At 35.3% G+C, this 10,650-nt stretch overlaps 1 protein-coding gene and 1 long non-coding RNA gene across 8 annotated transcripts in view; one reads left to right on the forward strand and one right to left on the reverse strand.

The window, feature by feature from the left end:
• Positions 1–717, reverse strand: part of MEF2C (myocyte enhancer factor 2C) — a 221,434-nt gene extending 220,717 nt beyond the window's left edge. For all 5 annotated transcript variants that reach the window (XM_069085077.1, XM_069085074.1, XM_069085078.1 and 2 more), the window contains exon 1: positions 580–717. The gene's annotated coding sequence lies outside the window, so the exon portion shown is untranslated. The remainder of the gene's footprint in view (positions 1–579) is intronic.
• A 240-nt stretch (positions 718–957) lies between these two features.
• The window catches only part of LOC138158824 (uncharacterized), a 107,217-nt gene continuing 97,524 nt past the window's right edge, over positions 958–10,650 (forward strand). For all 3 annotated transcript variants that reach the window (XR_011167728.1, XR_011167729.1, XR_011167730.1), the window contains exons 1-2: positions 958–1,459; positions 1,859–1,921. This is a non-coding gene — a long non-coding RNA (uncharacterized lncRNA). The remainder of the gene's footprint in view (positions 1,460–1,858; positions 1,922–10,650) is intronic.

The raw sequence follows: 10,650 nt of genomic DNA on the forward strand, positions 1-10,650 counted from the left end.
TATATACTTGTAATGTGTTTTCAAAATGCTTAAAAAAGTAACACATATTCACTCCCAGATAATTTTTATCACACACGCAGACACACACAAACAGACACAATAAAAATGTAGGATAGTTTGAACTAAACACATATATGCATATATTTGTATGTATATATATGTGTGTGTTGTGTGTGTATACACACACATATAAGTTCACATTAATTGAAACATGACTTTTCATTAAAAATTGCTTGGAATTAGACAATAGAATGAAAATCTCTTTTTATTTGTTTAAAATACCTAATGCAGCTACTTGGTTGACCCTCCAGAATTCTACTACTAAAGGCCGAAAGATTACATATTTAAGAATTGACTATTTGCTTTTCAAAATAAAACTTTAAAACAGTTTCTAGAAAAGTAAAATTATAGGATAACTTTCCTTGAAACATGATGTAGGCTGATTATGGAGTGGGGTAGTACTCATCTTCTGTAGTCTCACCACCTCCATGAAGATGGATACCCAGGGAATGGCTCTTTCTAGATATAAAAATCCACTTTTAAAGACCTTAAAAAATAATTTTGTTCATAAAAACTCACCAGTGCCTTTATGCTTCTCCAGGAAGTCGTACCCGTCAGCACCTGCTGAGGGTTTTGTTGATGAAACTCTGACAGGTAAAAAAATTCCTGCAGAATAAAGCCAGACCAGCTGGCTTTGAAGAGAAACCCCCCAGTTTGGGTTGTGTTTGCTCCAGTCTCCTTTTCTATGAAGACAGAGGCTTTTCCCCCTTTGGTTGTTGAGCCGTAAGATGCGTGATCCCTGTGCACAAGTGTCTGGCAGGACTCAGTGCACCTGTTATTGCCACTCTGGAGTAAATTTAGCTGTAAATGGTATCACTGACAACTAGACCTTTGTCAGCGCTGGCAAAAGAACACAGAATTACTGTCCCCCAAAACTATGTTGCAAGATCAAATGGAAAATATCAAATCAGTATTCCTATCCAAAAATCACTTCAAAAAAAAAAAAGAAATTACTTTCATATGACAAAAAAAGTTTCCTTCTTTCACATAGACTTTAAAATTACATTTCCAAGAATAATCTCAGAACAAGACAAGTTTTTGTTCTATTAATTGTGGCTGGAAACTTTTTTTAATGGAAACAGCACACACATTTCATTTCAGGTTATTAAATTATGTTAAATATTAAAAGTTGGTTGCCTTTCTTTGCTCTAAATCATTTGTTCTTTTCGATCCAGAGAAATATTAGGTTAAAACTTCTCAAATAGGAGGTATTAATCATGCTACCAAAATTAGAATGCATGTAGTGTTGAAAGACTGGATGTCAAATTTGTATGTTCATAGCACTGATGCTGTTGAGAATCTAGGATCCAACCGCATTAAATATGGCAGCTAATGTATGTGGAAGCCCTTGATATTTCGAAGCTGGCTAAAGTTAGCTTTCTTATCCCATTGGATTAAGGTAAGGATATTTGTCACTTAGGAGGATTCTTTAGATTAATTCTTTTATTGAGGGTGTGGAAAATTTTCCTTTCAAAGAATGAAGTTGAGGTAGGTACTTTTCATTGATCTACCTGACATAAATAGAGTAGTCATGATATATAAAGCAACATTAAGGATAAGGGACTTAGCAAAAGCAACTGTACTGAGCTCCAGCTTCAGTAAGTGTGTGTTCTCAAGTGATGTGAAAGAGAATTGGCAGGGTACCTGTTGTACCACACTGCTGCTGTTTAAAAGGGTGGGGTGTGATGAGGAAGAAAAAAAATCTGGGTCAAAATAAAAAATGCTTTGTAAAATAAACAAAGTTCCTATTTACCTACTATGTATAAACAGCCACTCACCAAGCCTTATTTCTCTGCAGGGGCACCACTTTCAGATAAAAACATAGACCTGATTGGCATCATCCAGTATCCAAGGAAACCATGTAAGTACCTCTCTCACTGTGTACTTCTCTTATTCAGGGTTTAAAAGCTAGCTGAGTACTGAATAAGTGAGTGTTTTTATTTAATAATTATACAGGAGGTACTTTTTAGGAGCTTGCTAAAAAGAAACAGGTTCCTGATTGTTATGTGCGTCATAACAAAACCCTTATGTTTTCATCATATTTCATAAAATTATGTGTTCAGTCCCAATCTCTCCATCAATTCTCATTCTTAGGTACAAAACAGCTTTCTCAAAGTGCTAATGAATAGGAGTTCTGAACTTTTCCAAGGCCCATTAGTGTCTGAGAAACAATGCATCAAAGGTCTTGTTCTAGGAGTAAAGCTCTAATTAATGTAAAATTAAATTGTTTTCCTGCCTAAAATGTAGAAAAATCACTAGTTGGAATATTCTGATTTTATTGGTAAACACTTGTAGCTACTTATTTGACTTTGACTATACCCACATAAGTGAGCAAATAGATATGCTAATAAAGTCTAAAAATTACTAAGGACGTTGAAATTAAATCCAATCAAAATGCAATAATGAAATTGGAGCAAGAATTTGGGGTTCTTTTGACATGATTTAAAAAAAAAATTTTCTTTCCTTGTGTATGTGTGTGTGTGTTTGTACAAATTCCAGTGCATTTTGGACACTAACTTCTAAATGATTTTTTGGGGCACTGTGAACATTAACAAAAAATCATTTCAAAATGGACCATGTTTCTATCTTTGCTATTTGCAAAATGTGTGCTGAAAACCAAAACTATAAAGATCTCCATCAGAAAATTCACATCCAAAATACTTTGAATACATTACTTCCATCTTAACTACATTTCAAGTTTTTTACATCTTCTCTGTCAAGATCAAAACCAATTTAAGTACAATTTAATTTTATTCAGGTATGATTTGTTTCTTTTGTGTATATTTTGTCATGCAGTAATTTTAAATGTCGGCCTAATCATGTAAGTATAAGTCTCTCTTATCCATCTAAACCAGGCTCATGAATTAAATGTTCTACTATATAAAGACACGATTAGAACTGAATCAGAAAGTATTCCTTGTTTTCACCAAGTATCTAGTGGTTTTATTTAAATGCACCTGGTTTGAATTCCTAGTGTCGAGATGCTATTTGCTATGGACGATTTCATTTGCGTTAGTTACTATTGTATTTTCTACCTTTCCTTACCAGGATAGTTTCTGTGGGTTGCTGAAGGTAAAAGCATTCTAGCTCTCATTTTCTTGAAGAAAATTAGATTGGCATTTGCAGACTCTTTGCAATAAAATTCACGAATTGTAATAACATTTTGCTTTATCTCACACCTATGTAAAATTATATTTGTTTACACCCTAAATATACATGTATATATGTACACATATATTTATTTGTAATTGACAAATTACAAATATTTCTTTACAATTTACAAAACAGCATAACTAAGTTAGGAGATGATATTTTTCTGTTAGACTAAGAAATATTAATTAGGAATAAGAATAGTCTGAGTTTACAACAAATCACTTTGGAGCTCTTCTCTATTTTGGAGACTGCTTTATAGACTATATTCTTTACATTAGTTAAAAACTTCACAGAGCATGTTATCTCAGATTTTAAAGAAAGAAGCTTTGTTCCTGCCTTCAAGCACAGCCTCCTAGGCTTAAGTCTGAATTCCTTGCTTCAAAATGAATCCTGGGCTATTGTTGAGGGAACTAGGAAACAGGGTGGGGTTATATAGATCTTAAAAAAGAAAGAAAACACCAGATGAAGGGAAAGGCTTTCTAATGTTAGAATTCACTGCCTTGAGGAAATAGAGACATCCTTTGAAAGACATCCTGCTTGTAGCTGAGAGGAAAAGGAAGTCTACATTAAAATGCCTGTGGCCTAATTTGACCTATTTACATTGAAATATAAATCTCTACAAAAGATATTCAAAATGTGCTAAATTTTAGATTATATAGGATAGGCAGAAATACATAGAAATGGAATAGGATATGTGCACATATAAATTCTCCCACATTAGTGTGTTGATACTTCTCTATTTTCTAAGGAGAGCTAGAATATTTAGAGATCAGATATTTCCTTTCTAATCTCAAATCAGTCAACAAACATTTATGAAGCACCTACTATGAGACAGACACAGTGCTAAGCTATGTATACAAACATAAAAATGAAAGCCAATGCCCTGAAGGAGGCTTATTCTATTGGGGGAAAATAACATATACAAATATAAACATATACAAAGTATATATGAAATAACTGGAGGGAATCACTATCAGCTTGAGGGATCACATAAATAGATAGCATTCCCATTGACGTTAATTCAAAACATTGAATGCACCTTAGCCTTAGCATATTTTTAGGTTTCCTAATAGATTTTTTAAAATTAATCTTTTATTTATTTATTTTTAGGTTTCAACATTCTTTTCCACAAGATTTTGAGTTACAAATTTCCTCCCTATCTCTCCCTTACCTCCCACACAAACATAGAGAGCTTAATGATTACCCCTTCCCCCAATCTATTCTCTCTTATATACTCCCCATTCCCCCTCCCTCAAACTTTCTAGTAGGGCAGGATGAATTTCTATACCCCAGTGCCTGTATATATCGTTTCCTACTTGCATGTAAAAAACAATTTTAAAAAATTGTTTAAAACTTTGATTTCCAGACTCTTTCCCTTCTTCCCTCCTCATCCACCCCCACTGGGAAGACTAGCCATTCAATATAGGTTGTACATGTGTAGTTTCTCAAAAATGTTTCCATAGAAGTTATATTGTGCAAGACTAACTATATTCCCCTCCATCCTATCCTTCCCCCCCACATATTCTATTTTTCTCTTTTGACCCTTTGCTTCTAACTACCCTCTCCCCCTATCTGTAATCCTTTCTCTCATCCCCTCTCTTATCCCCTTTCCCCCTACTTTCTTGTAGGGTAAGATACCCAATTTAGTGTATGTTATTCCCTCCTTAAGGAAAATTCAATGAGAGTGAGATTGACCCATTCCTTTTCACTTTCCTACTCTTCCCCTCCATGGTAACAGTTTTCTCTTGCCTCTTTTATATGAGGTCATTTACCTGAATCTATCTCTCTCTTTCTCATTCTCTCATATTCCTCTCTCACATCTTGATTTTATTTTTTTATATGTCACCCCTGCCTATTCAACTGATCCTGTGCCCTCTGTCTATGTATACATGTACACACATATACACACACTCACATATGTATTTATATACACACATACCCCCATATAAATATAAATATATATATATACATATATAGACATATATATTCCCTTCAACTATCCTCATACTGAGAAAAGTCTTATGAGTTACAATTATTGTTTTTCTATGTAGGAATATAAATAGTTCAACTTTAATAAGTTCCTTATGATTTCTTTTTCCTGTTTACCTTCTCATGCTTCTCTTGCTCCTTATATTTGAAAGTCAAATTTTCTGTTCAGCTCTGGTGTTTTCATCAAGAATACTTGAAAGTCCTCTATTTCATTGAATGACCATATTTTCCCCTGAAGCATTATACTAAGTTTTTTTCTGGGTAGATGATCCTTGGTTTTAATCCTAGCTCCTTTGACCTCCCGGAATATCATATTCCAAGCTCTTTGATCCCGTAATGTAGAAGCTGCTAGATCTTGTGTTATCTTGATTGTGTTTCCACAATACTCAAATTGTTTCTTCCTGACATCTTGCAATATTTTCTCCTTGACCTGGGAACTTTGGATTTTGTCTATGATATTCCTAGGACTTTTCTTTTGGGAATCTTTTTCAAGAAGCTATCAGTGAATTCTTTCAATTTCTATTTTGCCCTCAAGTTCTAGAATATCAGGGCAATTTTCATTGGAAATTTCTTGAAGGATGATTTCTAGGCTGTCTTTTGATCATGGCTTTCAGGTAGTCCAATCCTTTTTAAATTCTTTCTCCCGGATCTATTTTCCAGGTTATTGGTTTTTCAATGAGATATTTGCCATTGCCTTCTATTTTTCTCATTTGTTTGGATCTTTTTTATAGTATCTTGATTTCTCATAAAGTCATTAGTTTCCATTTACTCCAATCTAATTTTGAAGGAATTATTCTCTTCAGTGAGTTTTTGAAATTCCTTTTGTATCTGGCCAATTCAACTTTCTAAGACATTTCTCTCCTCACTGGCTTTTTAGGCCTCTTTTTGCCATTTGAGTTAGTCTATTATTTAAGGTGTTATTTTCTTCAGTATTTTTTGGGGTCTCATTTAGCAGACTGTTGACTTTCTTTTCATGATTTTCTTGCATCATTCTCACTTCTCTTCCCCATTTTTCCTCCACTCCTCTTACTTGATTTTCAAAATTCTTCTTGAGTTCTTCCATGGCCTGTAACCAATTCATATTTTCTTGGAAGCTTTTGATGCAGGAGTTTTGACTTTATTGTCTTCTTCTGCTTCCATGTTTTGATCCTTTTTGTTCCCCAAAAAGGATTCTATGTTTTGATTGTGCTTCCTCTGCTTGCTCATCTTGCCAGTCAATTACTTGACTTTTGAACTCTTTGCCATGGTAGAACTCTGTTTCCAGAATGGAGAAAACTGTGTCCCAAATTGTTGGGGTTTTTGCAGTTGCTAAGGGTATGAGGAGGGTGCCCTTACTTCAGCCACCCTAAGCTCTGGTGCACGGGTATGTCTCACCCCAGGACCACTGCCCAAGACTGCTACCCAGATCTAAGCAGGTCAAAGCAAGAGTGATTACCTTCTGAATGGTCACTTTGTCCGCCAATGATCTTCAGGGCAGGAGCTTTGGAGGCAGCCACACACTGCTGCCCCCCCCCCCACCTCTTACCCCAGGGGCAGGGTTTGGACCTCACTCTCCTGTCACCCAGTTCCAGCAGAGTTCCCTACTGACCTATTACTTTCTCTTTGGTGTTTATGGATTGAAAACTCTGGAAACTGCCACATCTGCCAGTGATTCACTCTTCTGAAGTTTGCTCCAGCTGATCTGGGCCACTGGTCAGGTTGCCCAAGTCTGGGCCCACATGGCTCACATGGGATTGCTCAGCCTCCAGCCTGGTGTGATAGACCCTTCCTTTCAGCCTGCTAGGCTGCCTTCAGTGGGAGATTTGTTTCTCTCAGTCACTTTGTGGGTTCTGTAGCTCTAAAGTTTGTTTAGAATCATATTTTATAGGTATTGGAGGTGGTTGGATCAGGAGCTGAACAAGTTCCTGCTTTTATTTCACCATCTTAATAGATTTTTTAAAAGGTAAATTTCTCATCACTAGAAAAAATTTCAATAGAAATATTTTACTTTTTCAGAAAATAAAATTTCCTTTGCTCAGTATTCTCAATAGGGTGTGTCTTCATACAGAATCATTGTTTACTTTTACTTTAATGCTTGAATTATCACCACAGTGAAATTCCTTTATAATATTTTCCAGGAGATGAATGTTTTTAATATTCTTGATGGGAAGACATTATATTATAACATTGCTTTATGAGTCTTAAGTTGCAGCTTTTAAAATGGCTATTATAAACAAGATTGTCAAGTCAAGGGGTACTATAATGAAGTTTCTATCTGTGGATATAAATATTTTGAAGGGTTCATTTATATTTTCTTCACTAAAGGTTTGCAAATAATTTCAAAAAAATTACCAGCACAGTTTTTCTTTTCTTCTGAGGTCTCATACATTATTTTGCTTCCAAAGTAAAGTCAAATCTTCTTGTTGACTTCTTGTCCCTCATTGTGTATTCAGTGGTTGCATTGTGGTGCATAATAATACTATTATGTATTAATAATGCAAAATTACAGAGACTATACAAGCCCCCACAGAATCATATGGAGTAATATTGAAATTAACTTCATATTTTAAATCAATCTTTCAACAAATATGTATGGAGAGCCTATTCTTTGCAAGTCACTGCTAAATAAAATAGAATATCCCTCAAAGGGTAAGACACACGATAGTCCCTTTCCTCAAGGGACTTACAATCTAGTTGGATAAATACTATGTATGTATGGATAGCTAAATGGTGAAGGTTATATGAGTAATATGAGGTGATTAAATATTAGTGAGTAACAATAAAAGTAAGTTCAAAGGAGGGGTAAGTAATTAGGCAGGCTTTGTGGAAGAGAGATTGAGCAAGAAAGATATGAAGGACTGAGACAAGTAAAATGGTCCTGGAAGTGAGTCAGGAGAAATGGAGAAAAGAATAGATTATATTCCATGTAAGGCGATAGTAGGAACGTTTAGAAGTAGGCATATAGTAAAAGGACAAATTTACAGAGCGATCTCTTTACAATAATGCTCTTTCCTCTTCTTCCCATCTTGACTCCCCAGTGAAGCAATTCAACTCTACACTGTCCTCCTGTCTTGAATCTTTAGCCTCCTCATCATATCACCAATTTTCCCCAGTCAGTCCTCAAGTAACATTGGGTTAGTCCCACCATTTGTCACTTTCCTGCCTATATACAAGCTGCTAAATTAAGGCGAAGAAAATCAAAACTTTTCTGACTGGTTCCTCTACAGATTTATGCTATGAAATCTCAAGTGGGCCCTCACTGCTAGTAACCAATCCTATTATACCTTCATTATCAACTCACTATCACCTTATTCAAAATGGTTTTTCCAAACCCTTTCATCCTTCCTCAAATGTCTCATGGTTCCTCCTTCCCTCACTTTCACAGTTGAGAACCTTTCCTCATGTTTTATAGAAAAAATTGGAGGCTATTCACCATGAACTTACTCTTTTTCTCTCTTCTTCATCTACAATCACTCAGGTGTCTTCCATCACTTTTTCCCTGTTCATTTCTTTTGTACATGAGGAAGTGCCCTCCTTACCTTACTCCTTACCTAGGCTAACTCCTTACTGATTCAACTGATCTCATGTCATCCCATCTTCTCTAGAAGATTGCTTCCTCTTTTCATTCCTACTCTTTCACTTATTTTCAATATTTCTCTCTCTATTGGCTCATTTCCTACCTCCTACAAACATAATCATGTCTTTTCTATCCTGAAAAACTCTCTTAATCCTTTCATCTTTTCTATCAAACTATCATATTGTATTTCTTCTTCCCTTTTTTTGATAAACTCCTCAAAAACAGTCTTCTACAATAGGTGCTTCCACCTTTTCTCCTCTCCCTCTCTTCTTAATCCTTTAAAATCTGGTTTCCAAACTTATCATTTTGTTGAAACTTCTCTTTCCAAAGTTGCTAATGGTTTCTTAGTTGCCAAATTCAATCATGTTTTCTCAAACCTCATTCTCATTGACCTCACTGCAGCTTTTGCCATTGTTGATCATTCTCTCCCTCTAGATACTTCTCTCTAGGTTTTGGGGATACCACTCTCTCTTTTCACCCTTACCCCCACCACCTGACCACTTCTTAGTCTGCTTTGATGGATCCTCATTCGGATAATACATTCACCCTTCATCACTCAGGGTTCTGTCCTGACCCTTCTCTTTTCCCTCTATACTACTTCACTTAGTGATTTCAACAGCTCATGGATTTAATTGCCATCTCTATGCTGATGATTCTCAACTATACCTTTTCTATCCCATCCTTTCTGCTGATGTCCAATATCACTTCTCCAATTGCCTTTCAGATGTCTTGAACTGGATGTCCAGTAGGCATCTTAAACTCAATATGTTCAAAATAGAACTCATTATCTTTTCCCAAACCTCTTTCTTCCCTGCTTCCTTCCTTTCCTAGAGTAATCATCCTCCCAGTCTCTCAGGCTCACAAATTAGGAGTCATCCTGGATTCCTCACTATCTTTCACTCCTCCCACCCCCATATCTGAGCTGTTGTTAAGGCCTAACAATGTCACCTTTGCAATATCTCTCAAAGATGCTCAGGACTTTCCTCTGATGCTGCCACCCCTCTAGGGCAGGTCCTCATGAGCTTGTGTCTCAATGACTACACTAGCCTGTTGGTTGATCTATCTACCTCAAGGTCCTCTCCATTCCAATTCATCATTAATTTGGTCACTTTAATACATTTTTTCCCAAATCAATTTCTGGTGATATGGACATGTGCAGACTATTCATGCCTTCAACAGTTGAAGAAAATCAGTTATTAATTCTAATAATGAAAAAGTAGCTAGGAAACATTTAATATTATTCATTGAAATAGGATTTAAAAGTATGGAGGGCTACAGCACATTCCAAATAATAGTTTGAATGCCATAAGTAGTATAAAAGATATTTTCTGGGAAAAGTGTGATCACAAAAGAGGTCATCAATCAATCACATAACTGTAGCAAGAAGGAAAAGATGTAAAATCTGAGTACCCTATTGGTACTATTAGTGGTACTACAGAGGAAAGAACCTAGAGAAAGATTTCCAGAGCTCTGAATAAATCTCTCCTAGAGGTTTTATGGATTTATGGGATGCCCCAAAATCACATAGGATGGCAAGGTATGGATTATTTGCAATCTAAACTGTTGGAGGAAGACCTTGCTTCAATGAGTTCTTGTTTTACAATACAATATAATACAATATGGTACTATATGATATGATATGATATGACATGACATGACATAATATGATATGATATGATGTGACATGATATAACATAACATATAATATACTGTACTTTACTGTAACGTAATGTAATATGACATGACACTACACCACTCTATACTATACTATATTATACCATCCCATCCCATCCCATACGTAACATAACATAATATAACAATATAATATAATATAATATAATATAATATAATATAATATAATATAATATAATATAATATAATATAATATAATA

The sequence above is a fragment of the Petaurus breviceps genome, unplaced genomic scaffold (assembly GCF_028583685.1).
Source record: "Petaurus breviceps papuanus isolate PSGF00001 unplaced genomic scaffold, PetGlider_PUasm1.0 175, whole genome shotgun sequence".
NCBI classification, from domain to species: Eukaryota; Metazoa; Chordata; class Mammalia; order Diprotodontia; family Petauridae; genus Petaurus; species Petaurus breviceps.